This window comes from Balearica regulorum, chromosome 7, assembly GCF_011004875.1.
Source record: "Balearica regulorum gibbericeps isolate bBalReg1 chromosome 7, bBalReg1.pri, whole genome shotgun sequence".
Lineage (NCBI taxonomy): Eukaryota > Metazoa > Chordata > Aves > Gruiformes > Gruidae > Balearica > Balearica regulorum.
This window is the reverse complement of record NC_046190.1, coordinates 11,239,155-11,263,122: the sequence shown is the minus strand read 5'-3', so window position 1 is coordinate 11,263,122 and position 23,968 is coordinate 11,239,155. Positions and strand designations below refer to the sequence as shown.

General features: G+C 43.2%; 1 long non-coding RNA gene across 2 annotated transcripts in view; it reads left to right on the top strand.

The window, feature by feature from the left end:
* Positions 1–22,043, top strand: part of LOC142602564 (uncharacterized) — a 30,209-nt gene extending 8,166 nt beyond the window's left edge. The window contains exons 1-6 of one of the 2 annotated variants that reach the window (XR_012836313.1): positions 2,604–3,528; positions 5,965–6,045; positions 6,440–6,534; positions 12,017–12,134; positions 13,605–13,907; positions 21,896–22,043. This is a non-coding gene — a long non-coding RNA (uncharacterized LOC142602564). Of the gene's footprint in view, positions 1–2,603; positions 3,529–5,964; positions 6,046–6,439; positions 6,535–12,016; positions 12,135–13,604; positions 13,908–21,895 lie in introns of those variants that run through there. The other variant, XR_012836312.1, reaches the window with a different exon arrangement.
* The last annotated feature ends 1,925 nt before the right edge of the window (positions 22,044–23,968 follow it).

Genomic DNA, 23,968 nt, shown 5'->3' with positions numbered 1-23,968 from the left:
ACTTATGACAGCATTTTGCAGTGTGCTGGCCTCGAGACCAGCTCTTGTGTACACACAGGAAAACCACAGATGAAAGACATTTACATCCTTGTCACCACATGCTGTCCCTAAAACCTCTTTTGTTTTGAAGTCCATCACTGGTCTGTTTCCAGTTTTTCTGTGTACTGAGACCTTGATCCCGTGAGCTGTCCTTAAGAACTTACTCCAGATTGTAGATAATTTTGGGTTGTGGAGACTGTGAAGAGACGACGTTGCTTGTATTACCAGACTCCTCTGGTGTTTGATGACAGCTATGATTGTGGTGCATATAACATTATTATTTGACTGCAATTACAATAGCATGGGTGGTGTTATGCCTGACTAGCTGATTAATCATCTGGAGCAATGAGTAAATCTCCCCCTCTTTTATGATAATTAATGTGTAGAGCTGGATCGCAGTCAGCTGAGTGTGGAAGTGATCAAGGCAAACAGAGAGGGGTTTGGCAGCTTTAGGCTGCCAAACAAAGGTCAACAAGTAGAGCTCTTGGGGCAATTATTCCCTCCCTGATATGAGCTCTGTCTTGAGGCAGCTCTGGTCCACCTCAGAGACCTGCATTTCAGTGGTAGGTGGACAAACTGCTAAAGACAAGTTGGTCCGGTCAGAGTAATAAGGAGATGTTTTGGTGCATAGGGATGCTCAGTAATGCCTTGTCCTTGCTTTCCTTCAATTTCCTGCTAGGTGCTGCCTCTGGCTTTCTCCCATCACAACAAGCGTATGGCTCATTTTTTTGGGGCCAGACAACAGAAGTAGGAAGCAGTGGAGACTGAGTGGATTTATTGGGATTTGGTGTGTTTTCTTGGAGGATTTGCATGGGATGGGCCGCCTTGTGTATGTATATGCCCTTAGTATAGCAGTCATGCTTGTTTCTAGTTTACCTCTTGTTTTTCTGTTTGACCTTGGTCCAGAGCCTCTGTTTACCTTTCTGTCTTTTCCTTTCAACATGGTAAATTTGAGCAGTAAGTCTCTTCCTGTGTGTGTGCACGTTACTTACACCAGTCATAACTGAAACCCATGCTGTGCTGTTTAAAAGGTCTGGTTTGAGGATGGAGCCGTTTAAGAATGTGGGATGGAAAGCTCTTTCCTCCTTGCATTGGTTAACCAGAAAGCCCTGTGCCAGTATGTCTGTAGCTACCCAGGAGTGAAGGGAGGAGAGAAATTCATTAGTACAATTGGATTAAATACCTGCTGTGCTGGGGACCTGCCATGATGGCTTAGTGCCACTGTTGTCTCCAAGCAGGTGGAGTGGCTTTCTGGTTCTCCCTGCAATCTGGGTCACATACGTTCAGAAAACAGCAGTACAGATTGTCTGAAAGTAACTTGTGGTTTTGCTTGTGGGAATTTACAATTCAAATCAAGAGAAGTTGCAGCCTCTCTCTCCCTCATATGGTGATTTTCTTTGCTCTCCTGATACAGCAAAGATCAAGATGAAATATTAAATGTCCTCCACAATGTAATTATATCTGGCTGGTTGCAATCAATTCCCTCTGCCTCATGTAGTTTGCTATTGCTTCTCCCTTCCTTCCCTTCCTGTAAAAGACGCGGGGCTGATTCTCATCTCCCCTGTGGGCTGGAAAGGAGACACTGCCATCTCCCACATGGACCCACCAGCTTAACAGGAACAACTTATGGAAATGAATTCTCATCAAAAGCCCCAAGCAGTGCAAAGTTTGTTGCAAAGACACTGGACTCTAGTTTTCATAAAGCCCCAAACGATGCTTTATCTATTAGGCTGCAATTAAACAATGGTTTCCAAAGCTCAATCTTTTCCAGGCAAGTTCCTCTTTAAGAATATGATGTATTTAAAAATAGCCTTTTCTCTTTTCCTGAGCATCGTTTTGGAATGGCTTTATGAGGCAGAATGCTTCATGTGAACTTCTCTCTCCCACAGTGAAGAGATCAAGGTTACTCATCAGCTTTTTCATTCTCTGCCTCTAAACATGTCAAGCAATATCCAAGACAAATCCCTACTATCAGGTGCACAGACTGGTATTATCATTAGCAGGTCTCTGGGAAATCAAAGCCACTATTTAAGACACAGAGATCAAGCATTAGAGCCTGCCACTCTTGTTCAAGGGAGCAGAGAGAGGGCCACAGAATTAGCCCTGGTCTTGCTGGTGTGGCCGGGGACAAGCACGCAGTCCAGGAGCCGCCCTTGCACCTCCATGGCTGTTAGTGGGCAGGAGAAATCTTGAGCATAGGTAGGACCGATCAACAGCTTACGTCCAGACACACACTTCTATGTTTTGCTGCATCAGGTCCTCATTGCTGTTGAGTAGTGGATTCACAGAAAAATCCAGAGGCCATTTTTTGAAAGACTCTTCTTGGTGCTTCTTGAGTGACAATGTGATCTGGGGGTTAATCCCAAGACACCTGTTTTTTTGCCTTCAACACCAACCTGCAATATTTAAGCTTCATTTTGCAGCACCTTATTTATAAGGACCTCATTGCCTAAGTGCTATTTAGAGTTCATTTAATATATATGGACAGTCGGGCACCCAGTCTTGGGAAACTCCCCAAGAAATTTCCCAGGCTATTGTAAACATGACAAAAGGTGAAGTATAGAACCCATCTGCCTTCTCTCATCTGGAAACTCTTCTTCATTGGTTTTCAGAGCTTTGAACTTTCTTTTGGTGAAGGATACTGGACTTTTCTTCCCAAGCAACAATACAATCAGTGCCTCCTTTTACACCCAACAGCTCATCATCAAGAGAGAGACCAGACTTTGATTTCCACCTCTGCCCAAGGAGAGCTGAGCTACCAAATTGCAGTTTGCACAGATTAAAGGTGATGAAGGCAAGAAAACTGAATGGAAACACAACCCTGCAGCTTAGTGGACACTGCAGGACAAAGAAGAGAGGACAGATGCTGATGCCTGCTACAATGGGTGTTAAAAGCAGTGAATGAGCAGCTCTGGACATCTTCTGCCTGAGACATAGTTTAACCCTGCAGGACACAGCTGCGTTCCCATCTGTGCCAATGTAACTCTGGTTACATTAAGCTTAGCGTTTCGTCACCATGGTCTGAACCCAAGATCATTCCTCTGCGAGCAGAGAGTGTTTGCATCCCATCAGGCAGGAGTGGGAGAAATCCCAGAGCACAGTAGGAGTGAGGCACCAAACAGCTCCCCAGCCCACAGCTTTCTCCTTCAGTGCCTCTGTCCAGGAGACCTTCTGCCATTCCTGTGATATGGCTGTATTAAGACTACAACACATTTCTTCAAAAATTGAACAGACCTTTCACTACACTTTAGTCTTTGCCTTATCTGTTGGAGCCTTACGGGTTGCTATGTTTACAGCTGCTTCTACAGCTAATGTGGCTTTGTTTATGATACAAAAGAAAACATGTCATTTTTTATTTTTTGATTGCTAGAATTGCTTCTCCTGTTTTACATTTTTTCCACATCAATCTAGAAGACCGGAGATAACTCAGATGAAAAGGAGTCAATTATGTGGTGCCTGGGATACTAGAAGTCTGGACTTTATGACCCAGTAAGTTTCTCTCTGCACCATGCTCCCAATTTGTTGGATTTTTTTTCTTCTTTAATATCAACAAATAAAATAATATATCCTGGATACTCTGCAGTCGAGAGCACTCATTTTATTGGCAGTAACTGACTTGGAAGCTACTATATCTCTGTGACTTTTCAGTTTTTTGTATATATATTCTTTTTCCATCAGCTAGGAATATTTATTTTTTTTGCTTTTCATCAGAAATTGAAAGCTTGCTGACACTAGATTTTTGGACAACTTCTGAAATCAATCCAAGCTAGGAATTTTCCATTGTTTTCCATTTGCATGATGGTATTTTCCAAAGCTTTCCTTTACACTTCATCTTTGATTGGCGTGCTACCACTGATACAGACAGGAGAAGAATTGGGTCAGCGCTGAGTCCTTGGGAACTCTCTGCCAGTGGCTGTTAGGAATATCAAACTAGTGATGAAATAGATTAAATCTACCAATGATGTATTGCTGCTGTCTTCAGGGAGGTCTACACCTTGGACAAATATCTCCTGTTAGTGTGACAATGCTCAAGTCTTCCCTTCTGAACAGCTTTCTGTCTAAAATGGCAAGCAGCCAAGCAATAATGGCTGTGCTTCAGCGACTTTCAAATTTTTATTAGGGTTTTTTTAAAAAAAAAAAGATGAGCAGAAGCTTATAAATTTCAGTATTACAATATATTGAGAAACAGAAGGTTTGAAGTAAATTCACCATCCTTTTTGATTGAGTCTTAGGACACTGAATGTGGGGACCTTGCAGAGGCAAGAATGTACCTCATCATTGGTAAGTACTGGAAAACTGTTCTTCTGTTTAAGTTTTGTTTCCAGACACTGAAACCCTTTGAAATATCCTATACATCATGCAGTATAAGACTATATATTGTATCATTTCAGTACCAGACAAGATTATACACGATCTTCACTCTCTTATATTTGGTAGAGGATTTTTGAATTCCTTGTTCTTTACAATTTTTAACCTGGCAGAGGGCTCATTTTGGATTTCCCTGCCTGTGTTGAATTGCCTGTGTATCTCTGCCCCAGCGTGGCACAGCTGGCAGGGTTGGGACCCAGTCCTGAACCTGAAGGAAGCATCTCATGTTCTTTCTAGGGGCTGCACCCTTTGGCAGTTGCCCATCCTAGGGGACACTTTTGGAGTACTAGCTGAGGGAGAGCTGGTCTGCAGATGTGAGCCTGCAGGCACCAGGGCTGTTACCCAGCAGACTTCACCAGAAGGAAAAAAAACTTAAAGGAAAAAAAAAATTATTGCAAACACAGGACACAACAGGACGAGTAGGCTTAAGTACCTTAAATTAAGGGAACTGAAAGTCCTCTTACTGCACCACAATATTTTAAGCAGAGTCATTATAATTAATCTTCTTTTAATACATAATAATAGTCAAAGAAGACACAATACAACCCATACTTCTCTTGCTGACATGTATCCAGGAGACAGAGTGGATTTAAAGTAAGATGATCTTTGTAATCTGGTAAAAATAAAATCCTGAAAGCAGGAATTAATCAATGTGGAGAGTGGCAGGTAAAAGTAGTACAAATACCTGCTCTAAAAGCATTGGATACAGTAATTCCCACAGGCACCAGGAAGCTGCCAGCTAATCAGACAGTGATGCACCATATGCTTCACTGTCTAGTACAAAAAAAAAAAAAAAGGAGCAAGAAAGAGAGAAAATCTCTTAGCATACCATTCAGCAAGTGACAAATGTACTTGCTGGGGCTCTCTGGAAGAGGGGAAAGCCATGGCCAAGGCTGTGACTCATTCCCAAATGAGCAGGGCTAAATGGCATCGAGGAAGCTGCTGGCTGGGTTTCACGATGCGACTGGCCACGTGGCTGTGACATCCACCCTGAGCCAGCCCGGCGCTGCTGCAGACCTGCTCAGCAGCACGAGCGTGTCGAGCAGGTTTTGAAGAGCCAGCCTGTTCTCCTGTGTGCATCTTCGAGGCAGCTCTCTCCCACTGTCAGCAAGTACAGCAAGTACGGGAGAGTGTTTGCAGAGGACTCTGCTGGCCAGGTTCCTTGGCAGGCAGGAGACCGGGCTTAGCATGGTCCTGCCAGGTGTTGAGTGGGTCCCAGAGAGGCCAGGTGTCCTCTGGGAGGGCTGGAGGAGCTCCGTGTCCAGCAGACTTGGCTGTAACCAAAGGAGCAGAAAATGGTAATAGCTTGTACTTCAGCGAAAGATAACCCAGCAGGCGTTAAGCAGACTTCTGGGGGAAGCCATGTGCAATCCACAAGGGTCACTGGTCCTGCAGGAACCAGGAACTCCTGCATGTACTTTTGATCATCACTTTTCATCCCCCCCCACCCCCCCAATATATTGTAGAGATTATATTATACTCCTATGTAGAGACAGTATTGTATAGATCATAGATTATACTTTATTCCAGCTGTATTATAAATTCTGTTTTCTACAGATGTATGTACAGATCAAGAAGTGCACTGAAGTACAATCCCTGTCTCACCAGTTTTACGGACTAAGAGTACTGTAAAATGGGGTAAGATCATCTCCTTGCTGGCTACTGCTCACTAAGCTTCTTTCCTCTTCGATCCGGCCTTTAAGATCCTGCCATTAATCTGTGCAAGCACTGACACCTGTAGGACCCTCTCTATGCTGATTCAGCTCACTAATCTGGCAGAAAAATTAGCACAGCAGAAAAAAGTGGTTTGTTTTATGCTGAGTTAATGAATTGAATTCACCCCGACTTTGTTTGCATAGGTGAGCTGGAAATCTCCCTCCACAGTGGGGTGGGGCTAATTCTCATCTCCAATTTTAGCTCATCTCCTGCATCATTCTCTTCTAGATTTCCTTTTGATGCAGGTGGGTAACCCACAAAATGGATCTCGTGCTTTTTGCCTCCTCTGCCTGGAAACATTTTTTTGTCACTGCAGGTAGAGCCAGGACTGAACATTTCCTCCCCAGCACCACGTGGATCTGGACTTCAGGGATGCAAGCTGCTTGGAAAGTGGGAGAAATGCACAGCACAGTAAGTTCTGGGAAGGGCAAAACAGTGGTTAAATAAAGAATTTTTTTTTTTTTTTTGGTGCATCCAATAGCAAGGGACTGACTGTCTGTCAGGCTGGGCACCAGTGGCTTGTTTGTTTTTCCTTAGATTTGTATCTCCCAGAGATGGTTTGTTAACTTTTTCTTTAAGCAGTTATTTGTAAATGCACAGTGTTTTAAATACACCTCCTGCATGAGTGCTGGTACAGTCTAGTGGTGCAGGGAAAAGCCTTCCCTGTAGGGCAGATCCTCTGCTCCATCCTCCGGGCTGCCCCAGCCTTGTTGCAGGGCTTAGCCCCTGCGGAGGGGTCAGGGCTTGGTGTGCTCAGCAGGACCCAAGCAGGGAAATGGCTGTCAGTGCACAGCTACCGCTGCTTCTCTCAGGAGTGTCTTGAGAGCATGGCAAAAGGGACTGGGGCTTGGTGCTAGAAGGATGCCTGACTTCTGAGCAAATGCTTCTGTCAGTGGTTACTTTCTCTTTGTTCAGCCCTCAGCTGTTACTCTGCTGCCAAACCTTTTTCTTCCTTCTGCCTGAAGCCCCTCTGAAAAACCTCACAGAATTATATGCCCCTTTCCCCATATTCAGCCTCCATCTCTGTGCAGATGCCTGGAGTAAACTGCTTCTCTTGGACTGCAGCCCATGAACCCACCTATGATCTGATTCAAGTGCAATCATTAAAGGCTAATGAAGCTCCATTGTCTTGAATTATATCTATATTGCACGATGTAGTGGAGAGCTATCAAACTGTGAATGAATTTAGTCAGCACAGTAAGCAGTTTAGCCAAGCTACCATGGGGCTACTAAAGGGCTAATTTTCCCCCTCTAGATGAAAATCAGCAGAGACAAATCTTAATCTGGTGTGTGCAATTAAGATGTTCATCCAAAACTCAAGCTGAGCTACACCTTCCACAAGAAACAAAAAATACATCCTGACTAAATCCACAGAGTAGGAAAAAAGAGAGAAGGGTGAAGTGAAGGCTCTTGGTTTATAATTTTGATTTTATTAATCCCTGTGCTAAAAGGTTCCTTTGCATCTGTGCTCAATCAGCAGGTGCTGTGGGCACACAGATGTAATAGAGCCGTTGGCAGTGAATGTGTGCAGTCTGATATGGGAAATAGGAATCTTGCTTTTAGGGGAGGGGACACCTGAAGCAGCTTTACCCAAAGAAAGATGTATGTGTGAGAAGCACTGAGCTGGACAGGAGTCAGTGCATGACCAGATTGTGGGAAGAGCTGTATGTGATCATGGCTGCAAAAGCAAGCAACTCCCGTTCAAGAGTCCGAGAGGTACCTGGGGTGAAGGATAATCGAGCGGTCAGGCGTTCCCTGCAGTGAAGGCTCTGAGCTCTTCCTATCCCATTTTATTAGTATTCCCCATGGTTCCTCCATCTGTCATAGCCTGCATTATACATGGAGGGTTGAAATAATAATTTCATAATTTCCTCTCCCAGTCTAAGTGAGAACTGTTTGTGCTTTTTTTGATTAAAGCATGCTGTGGTTGTTTTCAGTACTCACAAATACCAGGATTAATCGGAAGCTATTGTACAAAGAGCTCATTCCGGCACCTCTTACAATAGGCTTACTGTGACACTGGTCTCAGTTAGGTGTATTGCACCTCCGTGCATTATCCTCTCATCAGATAAAACAGTGGCTTGTCCTCACTTAAATGGTCCCTGGAAGAAAGCAAAGCTGAAGCACTGAGCATCTTATGGATCAGCTTGCAATGAGCATTCATGGATTTTAGGAAAGGCTTGTGCAAGACCAGAAGAGTTGGGAAGGAGAGAACCACAAAGCAAAAGACTGGCTCACTGAAAGGAGAAGAGCAGAAATGCCACAAATACGACAAATCTCCTTTGCCAGGCAGCTTGGCATCATGAGCAGCAGACAACGCTTTTCTCCAAATAGATACAAATGGACAGCGTGACGAAAGCAGTAGATAAGGGCCCATAGGTTAATGCTGTTAGAGCCTATTCTACCCGTGAGCAATGGCAAAGACTATGTTTGGTCATGAAATGTGGAGACGTCACAGCATTCCAAGTGTTGAATGCAATTATGGATGCAGTAGATCTCTTGCTAGGACATGTGCAAGGGGAAATGTTTCCCATAGCTGAAGAGATTTCCATGTAAAGATTCCTTCTTGTCTTATGCACTGTGCCAAGGAAAACACAGCACTGGGGCAAGGGAATCTCACAACAGAAAGAAGCGAGTCCATGAATGAGTCCACTGTAGCACCCGTAACAGGCATGAATGCATGCTGGCCCTTTGCATGGGGGGGAACTGGAAGTGGCTTTGGCCATAGCCCTGCCCTGCAGCTGGCCGGTGTCTCAAAACAGAAGCTGGAGACAGCTGTAACAACCTGTCAGGCTTGGCAGCACTGGAAGAAAGAAGGGAAAGGAAGGGACGGTGGAGGGACAAAAGGAGGTGAGGAAGGATGTAAGAACATTCTTTAAAGAAAGGCTTACATCAGTCCCTGTGTTACTGAACCAAGATGGTCAAGTGAGAAAGTCACGATTAGAGTTCATGACCCCTAGCAACCTATGACCATTAATTATCTCTGGCAGCAATACCAGGTTGCAGCAATGTCCAGCCTGTGACTGGGGCTCTGTGTGCTGTAATGTAGAGACACAATAGGGTACAAATACTTGCCTCGCAGATGTTAAGGATGTTGAAGAAGATAAAAACAGTGCCATGGGAAAAAGAGCAGTTAAGTGAGCAAGGTGAACAACAAATCATTGACAGAGATTGCTCCTCCTGGCACAGTTCGGTGGTGCAGCCACAGGAGAAAACACCTCTTCCAAGGATGACAGCTACTCTCCATCTATTGTTTCACAGCTCTTCATCTTCCCTATGTTGCCACACAAATTCTCAGTCATAAAGCACTTTATTAGCTTAGTCCTTAAATGCTCCAGGAAGGAAATCAACCTGGCTGAACAATCCTTCCTATACTGAAATGGCCCAAGAACTGCTGAGTCTGGTTTAAACCAACAACCCTCTAAGAATTTCCTCCCTACTGCAAAGCGGGATGGTGGTACTTACAACAGCCTGAAAAGGGGATTTTCTCACCAAGTTTTCTCTCCCTTTGGTTTCAGGGCCATTTCAGCTGTTTTCCTGGGAAGAGAAAATATCCTGCCACCCACAGACAGCAACCTCTGTCTTTCAGATCCCTTTTCCCCTTGAAGGCCCTCCTGTGTGCCTCGTTGTTCAGGGTTTTCAGCCCAAAGCAAGGATCAGAATCTAGATTTTAATAACAAAGGATCTTCAAAGGGAATGCCTGATCTTTCCCTCTGATCCACTTAAGGCCCCTGCTACTCTCAGCTCTGGCTATGGAGGCTGAGCGAGAGAGGAATGGTTTCTCACAGAGTGTACCCTTTAGCCACTCTTGATCAAAGCCTGGATGCTGGTATCCATCCAGAAGCAAACAAATAAATGCATAGGTGAAGAAATGAGGATCTGAAATTTGCCCTTGGGTAGCCAACTTTCTTTATCAATACTGTGAGTATTCTCAGCTGTTAAGTAAAAGCTGAGAAGATAAATCCCAAATATAAGAAATTAAAATCAATAAACTCACTGAGTCCTCCATGTCACAGTTCAGACTCATAAAGAGATACAACCACTAAATCCCTACAGTGCTGCTCTTTTACAATTGCACACATTTAGAAAAGAGAGGAAAGAGTTATATGAAACATTTGGCTGGGTATAAGAATCAGTTATCTTAATGATGCAATATCAAAAGGAAATATTGTCTCATTTAGAGATCTACCAGCTACAGTCACTACAATACTCCCAAAAGGATGGTAACTATTCTCACAGATGCCTAGAAATTAAGAATTATACTTTCACTATGTTTAATAACCTAACTGTACTTTCAAGGATCATCTATCTTAGTAAAACTTTGGGGATCTAATTCAATTGCTTTTTGTCTGCCATTGCTTATCTATAAAACACTTGTCCTTCTGGTGATACTGTGTTCCAGTGGATCTCCCAGAAGTTGGAAGAACTGATGAACAAGGTCTGATCTGCTCACCATGCCTCTAGGACTGCATCCTGTCCTCAACTGTCTTGTTTTGCAGAGCAAAGGACTGACTTACCTAAAAAACTGCAACTGCCTCACCCTGATCAAGCCACATGGTAGGACAGAGACATATCCACCTTTTGATACTTTGTGCTGATTGTTCTGCTATAATCAACAGCTAGTTGTTGATTTTTCAGCACAGCTAGCAACATGTGCAATGTGTGAGACTTTTGTTTACCTGCGTGCAGACAAAGAATAGTTTATAATGGATTATTTACAAGATCACACCATTATGGACCAGCTTTACCTGGAACCCCAGAGTAACACCAAAATCGATAAGCTATGCAAAGAAAGACACTTGAAATGCAGCCATTCCTCAAGCAAGACATTGTAGTGCTTGGGGATGTCACGTGCATGTGCTTATGATAAAGACAAAATATCAGTGTAATGTTTGATGGTGTGAAAAAAAGGACTCAGTATAAAACTTCCCAGCCAAATTTCTGAGGCGTGGTGGCTACCATGCTTTTTCGAGGGTTATCAACAACTCATCCAATTCGGGTTCCAGTTCTTTCCAGGCAACCTTCACCAGCTCTGCGGTCAGTAAGCCCATGGTTCACTATGCCTCTGAGTGGCAATTGACTGAATCCTCTTCCATTTTACTTGCTCCTTGATGTCACTCAGGTTTGTGCTCAGTAAGTAAGTTCACTGTTGATGTGGAGCTGTGAGTAGAGAGTAAAAAGCTAAGGTAGGCACTTTCACTTGGGCTTTACGCATATGCAGTGTCTGGCAGTAAAGAAACAGTGCCGGGAGCAAGCCTAAGGACACGGTGCTACCAGGAGACTGCAACGTGGGAAGGTAGGATCTTGGAAAGTACTGCAAAGTAGATGGCAGGAGCTGAAGGGAGGAGGGAATAGTTGTGGTCCCTGGGGTGGACTGAATGTGAGGCAGAGCAAGGAGCTGGTGGGGAGAGGAGAGGCACTGAACCCACTTCTGCTATTAAGCTTGTAAGCACATTGTTACTTCTCTGAGCTGTGTTCCAACACAACAATTAAAAATATTAAAAGTATTAAAAATGGACTCATCTTGAAGGTTACAAGAACTCATCTTGAATTTTATGCCACTCCTCATATGCTTAGAATTAAGTGTATACTTAAGCGTATTCTGGATGGGAATGTAAACTGATAGGCAGCACCAAATATCAGGCTAACAAATGTGTGTAGGGTCTTTTCAGCTTCCTACGTGGCAGTGCCTTTCAGCCTCTCTCAATAGTCCAGAGTATATTGTTCGTGTGATTAACAAACCACAAGATGGATTTCTTTCCAAACATCTGATGCCTCGTGAATAATTTTCTTAATCAAAATGAATAAGCAGGAAGCACATATTTTACCATTGTTGCTATGATACTGTGAATTATTGCATTTTTTACTCAACTGCTCTTGTGGTTTTGTACAGTTCTAGGAAATACATGAAGAAATCATTCTGGAGAAGGGATTAATGTGATGCTATAGAAGTTTGGATTCAGCTCTCTACCAGATGCTGACTCATAAAGAGAGAGAAGGATGTTTCAGAGGTAGTGGATTATGGATAGAGTTTGTAGGTTTCAGTATTTATTCTTATTAAAAATCAGTGATATAAATCAACAGTGATTCTTGCTTGTCCAAGATTGCTGTCAGTTACAATTTCTGGTCAATATGGGAGAGCATCTGACCCTGGCAGAGCACCAGCTGTACAGCTGCTGGTGCAGGTCTCAGGGCAAGAGGGAGGCAGGCTGAAAAAACAGCCAGTGCATGTAGGGGATAAAGATGTGCTGTGAGTCTGGAGAGTGAATAAGGGAAAAAATGGACAATTTTTTAACATTTATTGATTAAATCCTGCCCAGTCTCCTCATGGAGCACAGCTGTCTGCCATAAAAGTTAAAAGCCAGCACAGATCAACAGGAGAATCGTGCAGGGAGAAGTGCAGTTGTACAACTTCAACAAATCCAGTGGTAAATGTGCATGTCAAAGCACAGAGCCCTGGGCTCTCCCAGGTGTTCTGGGGGCTGTGAGCTTGGTCTTCGCCACCATGCTATGGCCATCAGTCCTCAGGGTAGCAGCTGCTGCAAGGAGAGATGGAGTGTTTCACCCCACCTCCAATTAGTGTAGCATTCAAGCCATGTTGCTGGGCTGGCTGGATTTCTCTCTCGCACACATGCATACATGCACACAAACAAAGTGACGATGACGGCAAAACACAAGATGGGAAGTGCAGCTGTCAGGAATTTCTTGGCTCACATGAGAAAGATGAGGAGCGGCCAAGAGAATTGAGAGGAGAAGGGCAAATCCCTCATAAAGAAAAACAAAGTAGACAGAAATACAAAAAACAAGAGGTCTTTTAAGGCTTGAGAAAGTGGAAGGAAAAGAAAATGGTGAGGAAGAGAAAAAAGGGAGAAAAGCCAGAGAAAAGCTGGGGAGTTATTGATGCTGCAGGATCACAGACCTGATGGCTGTGTGCTAACTGTGCTAGGTTTATAATAAACATCAAACTTCAGCCCCAGCTGCATTCAGATGAGCTGAGAGTACGTTCCATAACACTTGTTAGGGAATGTCATTTTCCTACCAAGACATTTAGTGATAGATGGGAAATGAGCTGGTGATCTCTGTGTCCATCTCCTAACAGAAGCAAGCTGCCACAAAACCAGGAGTCGTGAGGTTTCCCACTGAAATGTTCTGCTCAAGCTCAGTTTTAATTTGTGCTGGAGAGTTGTGAAACCAAGCCCTCAGACTGATAAAAGTGGGAGCGAACGTGGGTGAGGCTGCTAGCTGTGTGGGTAACTGGAGGGATAGGATGGAGAACATCACTCTGGCTGCTAGCTCTGTGCACTTGCAAAGAGAATAATTTACAACTACTAAATGTTGTAGTGACCTCTAAAATATGTGCCTGACAAGAAGGCTATTTAAAATAAAATGCATTTTCTAGTTCTGGAACAAAGCAGCAATCTAAGTTCAGAGATGCCTCTGAGGATGATGTGAGCTTTCCCTTGTTACGCTTCCATTTGCAGCGTACGCTTAGGGAAAAGAGTCAGTCACCGTTGCTGTATGGGGTTGCGGAACCTACATTCCTGAAGGAAGAAAGATGCAAAAGTCAGGAGTGAAAGAGAAGCAGTCTGTCTTGAGCAAGAGGATGAAGAAAGTGCTGGCTTGGAGGAAGCCCTACAGGACCGCAGAGTGGGGCTGGACCCACCTGGTCCTTGGCTGTGGGGTTGAGCCTGAAGGCCAGTTGGCTGCAGGATGCCGAGTTCCCCTTGCAGCTTGACAGCTAAGTGCCTCAAGAGACCCCCAAAGTGGGACCACAGGACAGAGAGGTCAGTGCCAAGCACATGCTTTTCAATGTGTCTCTGTTTCTGTTTTGTAACTTTTCATTTTAGCCACTGAGAACTTTATTAACCCTTCAGTGTGGTAGAGTACATTTGTCTTTAACCTTCTCTGGGCATATGCCTGAGCCCAGATCAGTCCAAGGCTTGCTGCTCCTCTGGAAGCAATGAATCCAGGTAAGACAGTGTGTGCAGACTGCACATGCTTTGGGTGTCTACAGACCAGGATGCACTAGGAAATGGCCACAGTATGGTTATTAGGGCACACCAGGACCAACCCACCAGCCTGGGGTTAGTACCATCAGTAAGAGTTCACAGACAGAAATTCCTCAGGTTTACCCACCTGCCTGTCTTGGGCTAGGGATAAACTGTTGGGAGATAACTCAGCATGCCTTTTTATCCCAAAATGTCTCACCTAACAGAGACAGCCTCACAGGCTAAAGCAGATGACACCATTATTAGGAAAAAAGCCAGGGAGATTTTGAAATGAGATCTGAATCCAGTCTGGTACTTCAAGATCAGTTTTGAAGAGTAAAATGTGTGCAAATATGTCCTCTGCAGGGTGAGCCACTTCTGTCCCTGCCTTTTGCACGAGTATGATAATTGCAGCTCCTTATCTGTACGGAAATGCACCCTTCTCCCTCCCGTCCTCCCTCCCTCTCCTGAGTTCTCAGTCCCAGATGCTGAGTTCTTTCAGTCACTTATCTGGCAGGTATGTATGAAATACAGTGTTAGCTCAAGGATTAATGAACTAATGTACTAATAAAATAAACATATCACAAAAGGCATCACCTGGTCAATATGCTTAACATCTTGTGCAACAGATAAACCCAGAAGGATCTGATGAAGCCACAACAATTGTTATGTTTACAGAGTAGTTATACGTTACTGAGCAACTCAAACAGGATTCATCCCTCATCAGTCCTCCCTTGCTGTTATATCACTCCAGGGAAGTGTGTTTTATTCAACTGCCCGTGGAGCCTGGCTATTAATAGGGGTCTAAAGCGCACCAAATTGGCCATTGGCAGTCCCATTAAGATGCATAAGTCCATATTACTCATTTTATAGTTTGTGTGTAATTTGAGCCTTTCAAATTTCCTTTGAAAGTCTTAGTTTAGTTACATATCACTACCTGAAGCAAAGGTGATGAAGTTCAGGGAAGTTTTGCTGTTGGACTCCCTGCTGTAAGGTGTTGTTGGGGCTGAAAGTCTATGTGCATTCAGGACACAAACTACTAAAGGCTGTGGAAGTGTGCTGGGGAAATATCGCGACTGTTATTGGTGACCGCCTACTGTGTTAGACGGACTATTGTCCAACCCAGTTCAGCTGTGCTTATATTCTGTGCTGTATCATGGCTGTCAGCCCACGTGTCAGCATATGGCAGCTTCGATTTGCACTTTTAACCAGGCAGTACAAGAGGACTCCAGGCTAACCTAGACTATTTTGAGGGCTTGCTGATGAGCCTCTACCCTGTGCTAAAAAATAAAGTCCTATCAACCATGGCTTCATCTCATCAAATATTGCTGGTTTAAGAGGAACCATCAGAAGACAACCTGTCTTGCCGTCTTCTGTTTTGCCCGAGCACACTGGGATTGTTCAGATCACTGGGTGGTTGGTCCTAGTCTGGCTGAGCACTTTCGCAAGCAGAGGATTCGGATAAGCCCATGTTGGCAATATAAAAATCACTCTTCAGAAGGCAACTATACCTTCAGGAAGGGAAAAGCATGGTCTTTTATGGGGACATAATTACCTAAAATATATACACTTGGAACATGATGCTCAGATTGTACATGCTAAAACCCTTCTCCCCTCTGGCTGTGCAAATTCTGAGGACCCTGATCACCTTGGCATGAATTATTGAAAGGAACAGAACGAATACTTAAAAACAAGAAAACGTGTCTGTGGTCCAAGATGCTTTTTAAGCATCTCAGTGATTCCTTCTTCAGCCTATTGCCTGCTGCCTCCTAAACACTGCAGATGATAGTCCTTAATTCCATTAGCTCTGTATATGAATGTTTAGGAACAAACTAGGAACAAACTTGGAACAAACTTGCCTAAGGGGAATTATTACACAGTTGTGGAAGTATTGTTTCTTTTTCTGAGGCATCCAGTGTTGGTCACTCAGTGCAGACAGGTCTTTGGTTGATAAGGACTATAGGCATGGAAATGTGAAGAAGAATCTTTTCTTGGAGCTGTGTTGAATAGGAAGGTTATAGTAGTATTGAGTAGAGTTGGTACAGAAACAAAGCCAGACATTCCGCTTTTTGTCTTGAAGCAGCTGTAATTTAATTTCATTTGGGATGTAGCACGGGAAGGTAATGAAGAAGTCAGAGAGAGAGCAATAAGAACTGAACAAGGCTGGAGCAAAGAAGCACTGGACAAATTATCTTTCCTATTTTCTGGTGAGCATGTAACATGTAAAAAACCTGCTTTATGCTTCATAGCAATATTATGATCAATATTACTGATACTATAATCATATATATGATGTGTGGAACCAATAGAAAGAAAAGGGGTTTCCTGCAGTAATGGGTAGGTTACCAGGCTGGAAAACTTACAGAAACCAAGAAACATTTTGTGTCTTGCTACCTGTCTTCTTGATTACATTAGTATCTAGTATTAAAATAGGTCATGACTCTGCTGCGCAAACACACCACAGCAGACCTTCAGCTAAGTTGTCATGGAGCCATCATTTTCATTGGAAAATCAATTTAATGCCTCTGCCAGCTCTGTGATACTTTTTTCTTGGGACAGATTTCTGAAACAACTTGAAGGAATGGTTTAGTGGGATGTGGGAAGAGGTGACGTGTAACAGATGATAACTCATGGGCGTTTTTTACCTTGTCAAAAACGAGTCATACAGTTCACCTCATTAGGAAATCTCATTTATCCTTGGGTTTTGAGGGACTTGAGAGATTTGGGGACATTTGTGGGAAGATGGTCTGGTGGCTGAGAGTGGTTTTGCTATAGGAAAAGAGCAAGGTGTTGTGTGTCTGTGAATGAGATTAGCATCTCAGATCATTCTGGGTTCATTGACCACCAGTGGTGTTAATATTGACCACTCTTAGCATTGGGAAAAGGGGAGGCAAGGCCAGTGTTTAAAAAAAAAGAAGGAAAGAAAAACTATAGGAGATATAAACTAATTACCTGCAATTGAGCCCTTCATATGGCATGTCCTGTCACATAAAGTATCTCAAAGCTCTTCTTTATGGATGTTGAGAGATTTATGCAAGGGAGTGACTTGGAAACAGAGGAGAAAGTTGCAGATCATGAACTCTTGCTGAATTGTTGGGGAATATAGTCACACCTCTTGCTTTCCCAAAGTACTTCATGGAGTACATGAAAAATGGCATGCTGCTAATATTTTTTCTGTTTGAATCTGGTCTCTGTCAGTTAAGCATGTAAAGAAAAACTGCAAGGTAACATTGGGCAGTATCCAGACTTGCAATTGAAGCAAGGTACATACAAAAGAGGAGGGATGAAGTATCAGTGAAGAATTCCTCCTGCATGATATTAAGTTACATTTCTGTGTATCATATTCTCCTTTGTACGGGTAATGCAGAAAATATTGCCGCCTTCATTTCTCTTGGACAGCAGCAAAACAGCACAAAGGGAATCTAGAGCCTGATCTACAGAAGAAACAAAGGACTGCAAATACAAATTCAGTAAAAATCAGAATTACGCAGTTTCAATTATGCCATTTCACTTATGCTTCTATTCATTTTCAAAACAATATTTTGAGTGTGTGAAAAGTATGTTGATTCTGAACAAAAAAATGTTCATACAAGTTGCTAATGTGATTTCATTAATCCTCTTTAAAAATGTAAACTCATTAATGCTATTGGTTATTTACATTAGCCTCAAGGAAGTGTAAAAGGACTGCTTGAGGGTTTACCTTGGAATAACTCGAACCTCTCAATTTATTGTGGCATATGGATCAGCTTGAGAGTATTGTCTTCAACAGAGAGTAGTTATCAATGGATCACTTTGCCAGGCAGCTCTCTGACAACATGGGGGATGCTCAGCAGAGGGAGACGCAGGAGAGGAGGAAGACCAAGAAGAAAATCCTGATGAAGGAAAAGTCTATGAAAAAGTGTAACAGGTATATTTTGATAAGGAATCTGACCTCACAGGTCCTCACATTGGAAGAAACAAAAGTCCTGGACAGTTTTAATCTTTTATTTCAGACTACTGAGGTGCTGTCCCTGCAGCTACTGGCAAATACCCAATGCACTGAGACACAGGTCGTCCCCTGTTATCAAGCTGGTAATGGAGAAAAAAACTGTATGGGGAACTTCATGGAAGGCAGCCAGTCAGATCTGGTTTGCATTTATCCAGATCGAGAATCTCCTTTGCTACTTACTGGCGTCTGCTTAACATGAGCGAGATGAGGGAGAAAGGCTGTCTGCAATGAATCAGGCTCACTCTGGACAGATAAAACAGAAAGGCAACAGCAGGGATTTCAGTACTGCAATCTGGAAAACAGAATAATAATAAAAAAGGGATTAAAGTGATAATTTTCAGTTGACAGACTTTGTAAAGCTACATTCGTCTAATGGGGAAACTGAATTTCCTGGATAGCATATATATGTTGCCGTGGAGTTACTTGATTAAATAATTGATTGGAAATGAAAATGCAACTGTGTGTAGGATGATAAAGTATATAGTCTCTGGGACCCCCAATTTTTTTGTGTGAATTACTCCAGTCCCACCAGCACACTTCTGAGGGAAGCTTTGTCTTCATCCCTCACTCCTGCAGGAGAGCAGGCTAGTACATGTGAGTTAGATTTATTCCTTACCTGGTAAGTCAGTCTGGATCAGGGGTGGGACAGAAAAATGTTGCTCCTCCTGGAGCACAGTGTTATCTGGTGGGTATAGCTAACCAAAACAGATATAGCCATTCTGGTCTAGACATATATTAACTCTTCATTGTTCCAGGCATCATCTCATGGAGCTTGGACAAAGGCTGCGCTAGCTTCCCAGGCAGCCTGCTCTTGAGGGAACTCAGGAAGACAGGGCAGTTATTTCCTCTCCTGAGGCAGAAAATGTCCTTTCTGAGTCTTACAACCCAGGTTAGTCCAGGAGGCAGCAAATATGAAAAAGCTTTGTGGAGCTCTTCATTGTGCAGATGTGAAGACCTACAAAGGATAGGTGTGGGCAAATGGAGATACCATGGTATATCCCTGAAATCTGGGTCAGAAGCCACATCAGGATGAAGACCACAACCAAAGACAGAGCTTCCCTCTTGCTTGCCTCCCCATTTCTACAGTCTGAGCTGACACCCACCTAGCCAGAGTGCTCTGCCTTGTGGAAGAAGCAGAACTTTTTGACATTGGAGGTATCCTACAAGCCATACCAAAATAAAATTATACCAGGGGTTTAATACAGAACAAGTTTCAGCACAGCAGCAGACTTCATCAATCGTTATGCTTTTGACTTTCATTTTGTAAGCAGGCATTCAGAATCAGCTTTGGTTTATTTGGCATAATTAGATAATAGTACTCATCAGCTTGTTAATGTATAAGGCCCAGGTATTTGGCATTCAGGTCAATATGCCATACATAGATATTCCCTATCTTTGCCCAGTGCTTGTTAGTGTAACGCTCAGAAATGGACTAATGTTGTGTGAATAATTTCAGCAGGGCAGGATTATCTAGATCCACTCATCCCCAAACTCACGTTATTTTTAAGAGCCATATTTAAATTCATAGGAAGCAGAGAAGACTGCATATATGAAAGGCTGCCTCACAGCAATCTGCAGCTTTAAATAAATTAACCCTTTGGAAAGGTATAACTTCATTTATAATTTCTTTGCCTCCAGCTCAGTGGAGCATGAAAAAGATCCACTCCCTCTCCCAAACCCAACTGTGTTGGGTTTGCGTGGCAAGGTTTTGGTAGCGGGGGGGGGGCCCCAGGGGTGGCTTCTGTGAGAAGCTGCCAGAAGCTTCCCCTGTGTCTGACAGAGCCAATGCCAGCCGGCTCCAAGACGGACCCGCCGCTGGCCAAGGCCAAGCCAATCAGCGCCTCTGTGATAACATATTTAAGAAAGAGAAAAACAGTTAGAGAGAGCTTTTGCAGCCGGAGAGAGGAGTGAGAAGATGTAAGAACATCTGCAGACACCAAGGTCAGTGGAGAAGGAGGGGGAGGAGGTGCTCCAGGTGCCGGAGCAGAGATCCCCCTGCAGCCCGTGGTGAAGGCCATGGTGAAGCAGGCTGTCCCCCTGCAGCCCATGGAGGAAGGATGAGGGGGTGTAGCGATTCCACCTGCAGCCTGTGGAGGACCCCACGCCAGAGCAGGCAGAGGCACCTGCAGGAGGCTGTGACCCCGTGGGAAGCCCGGGCTGGAGCAAGTCCCTGGCCGGACCTGTGGACCCGTGGAGAGAGGAGCCCACGCCAAAGCAGGTTTGCTGGCAGGACTTGTGACCCCGTGGGGGACCCACGCTGGAGCAGGTTGCTCCTGAAGGTCTGCACCCCTTGGAAGAGACGCACCCTGGAGCAGTTCGTGAAGGACTGTAGCCCGTGGGAGAGACTTATGTTGGAGAAGGTCGTGAAGGACTGTCTCCTGTGAGAGTGACTCCATGCTGGAGCAGGGGAACGATGAGGGGAGTCCTCTTCCTGAGGGCGAAGAAGCGGCAGAAACACCGTGTGATGAACTGACCGTAACCCCCACTCCTTGTCCCCCTGTGCCGCTGGGGGGGGCGGAGGTTGAAGCTGGGAGTGAAGTTGAGCCTGGGAAGATGGGAGGGGTGGGGGGAGGTGTTTTAAGAGTTGATTTTATTTCTCATTCCTCTACTCTGTTTTGCCTAGTAATAAATTAGATGAATTCCCTCTCTAAGTTCAGTCTGTTTTGCTTGTGATGATAATTAGTGAATGATCTCTCCCTGTCCTTATCTTGACCCACAAGCTTTTTGTTGTACTTTTCCTCCCCTGTCTAGAGAAGGAGGGGAGTTATAGAGCGGCTCTGGTGGGCACCCGGCCCCCAGCCAGGGTCAACCCACCACACCAACCCAAGTACTTGGGTGAAAGCTATTTCAGAGAAAAGCAGTACATAATAGTCTTGCAGACCTGGAAGCTGAAAGGTGTGGTCTTATCTTGGTGCGCACATTAATAACCCAATTTCTTCCAAGAATTTCATATATTAGTCAATGCTTATCATGGGTAAGTTTATAGAGCCATAGGGACTTATAGTAGGTCCATAAATACCCTTCCCTAAGTCACTGTTGAGACTGTAATTAGGAAATTATTTGGATTTTCTGTTTCAGGCCTCAGCCACTAAGCTCATGTAATTTTTTGGTTACCTTTACAGAGAAAAAAATGTATTCTGTATTATCATAATCAGCAGTAAACTTACAGAATGAGAGTTCCTTTTCTCCAGAATATTTTCCATTTTGCCACAAAAGCCATTTCTTGTTTTGCATAAACATTTGAGTGAAAGATTTTTCATTATTCTGGAAGAGACACTTAATACCATTGCCTTTTTTATGCAAAGGAAAATCAGACAGGGAAGAGGTTAAATGTTTTATTTTGGTTTCCGGTAGAGTAGCAATGAGAGGTGTATGCTAGCAGATGTGACCTTGGAGGCCAATGTTCTGGGCACCCTGGCGTCCGCAGCAGCAGAGGAATAGGACCAAAGATGAGAGAACAGGCTCCCCCATGCCTGCAATGTGCTGTGCACACTAAAATATGCTTAAATGCCCACACGTCTCAGGTTGCAGGGTAATGTAGCTTCGTAGTGCTTTGCTTTCTTCTGTATGAGTTATGATCCCACTCCAGAAAAATGCCATGAAATTGAATTCACCTACAGTGGGAGGAGACAAGAAGTTGTAGAAGTACAGTCACCTATGTATATCCCAATGAAATTTGTCTAAAATATATACCAAAGCAATACACAAACCTGTGCCCAGAGAAAATCAGAAGCCATGTTGTTGCTGTTATTGCTATTGTTATGGTTATTACCTAATATTAATTTATTTTACCTAGGAATTTTTTGGCTGAATTCCTCTATAATTATTTTTGGACTGTCTCTGTTATGATGGTGTGTCCATCAGATCAGGGCATGGATAGAGGATTGCTGTCTGATAATCCACACATGTGAAGAGATCAGACACTTGGAGAGTGGTGAACAAGCAAGAAGAAGTCAAGGTAAATACTTCACTGCCTTTTGAAGGGTCCTTACTGAAAACTAGCAAAGAATGCAAATCTTTCTATTGTGTAGAGTGATGACTTTGTCAAAGAGCAGGTCATCACCATTATACTTCAATTCAAAATATGGCAGTGCTTAAGTGTTTTCAGCTCCCATTAGTTGTACATGTGATGAGATGATAGCTGACTAAAGTGATTTGAAGGATTTTTTTGGAGATATATGGGACTGAAAACTTTGCCACTGTTTCTTTCCGATATGGTTACAGGGCTCCCTAGTCTGCCTTAGTTCAAGATTTGTCTAATACCATTGTATTTACTTTAAATTGGCCAGGAAGAAAACTGTAGTAGAGGATATGGAGGACTGCCCACTGTGCATGATCCTGGATGGGAGCCTGACTTATCATCATTCCAAATTTGCATTGGTTTCATTGCATTTTCAATATGGAACAAAGGTACTTCTGTATTTTTAATGTTTTTTTATAGATCTAATTCTATTTGTGTAAAGGAAATTTTTATGATATGGACATGTTATATCACCTTTCATATAACAACAGTCTGGTAGGAGTCCAGAGCTATTAACTAGGATTGTCCAAACATAGTGAGCAAAGAGTAGAAACTGGGGAAAGGAACAGATAGAGCCACAGTTGCCTGCTCTGCTTTAGTCCCTCTGTCCCTTCAAAATATAAGGATCAAACAAAAATTTTTCACATTCACTGTGATTTGATATAGGCTAAATTCACTTTAGGCTTAGATGCCTATCAGGTTGTAGCAGCTTTTTCATCTCCACTGCAGCAGGAAATTTTCATTTGATTTCCAAGGGACTCGAGTTTGAGCTTCTACTAAATTAAGTTGTTTGAGTATTAGGGCCTCTGAAAACTGTTACTGAACTCTTCCATCCTCCTCTATTCAATTTCATGCTTCTAATTTCTTTGCTTCTAATGAAAGGGATGTTTACTACCAGGCATCTAACTTGAACTGATCTGGCAAGTTGCTGAGAAATGTAAGTTGCAAAACATTTGATATGAATGAGGTTTTCTCCATCAAAAAGGTCTTATGTCAAAAGTAAAGACAAGTCTTTGCTTTTGCTTTTAGTTAAGTACTGGATGTTAGACATTAATCATTGAACTGGAAATCCAATTACACGATTATTAATCAGATGCATTTTTTTTCAACTTGGGAAAAAAAAGGCCAAGTGAAACATGAAAGTCCACTGAGAAACACTGCCAATTAAAGCAATTAAAAGAGGATGTGGAATTCTTAATTCTTACGCTTGGCTAGAAGGATGATTGACTGGGCTTGACTCTCCTGGAAGCGGGTGTTCTGGGCAGTTTTTTTATTTGCTTCTTAAGATCAAATGCTTCTGTTTCCTTTATGAGGCATAATTAATTTTCTTTGTAGGAAACTTTACTTATTATGATATGGGTAGCTGATCAAGATTAAAATGTTTGATCAGGTTAAGCGATGCCTGTCATTCGACATTCCCACTCACAGAGAGAAACACATATTCCTTCCACTTTCATAACATTCTGCAGACAGACTTTCTGACAGCTGAAGTGTAGCCAGTAAATTTCTTTTCCATTAGTTGCAAATTGTACAATAATATACTAAAGTAATTACACCATAAATCTTCTTGCCATAAAGTTAGGCTCTGCAGTACACACTCATAAAATAGTGCAGTAGCAAATAAAATCACTGCATCTGTATATATTAGTCTTGCAGTAACTTTTCTGAGGGTGGTCTAAAACATTGACAGGACTATATTGGAAGGAACCAGAAGGAATTCAATGTTTCTTTTCTTTTATAAGAGAAGGGCTATGGTTCTTCAATAATTAGTGGTACCTTGTAGTTGCGCATGGTCAGAGCAAGGATTATTGCCAACAATCTCCTTAGATGTGCATTGTGAACTAGAAT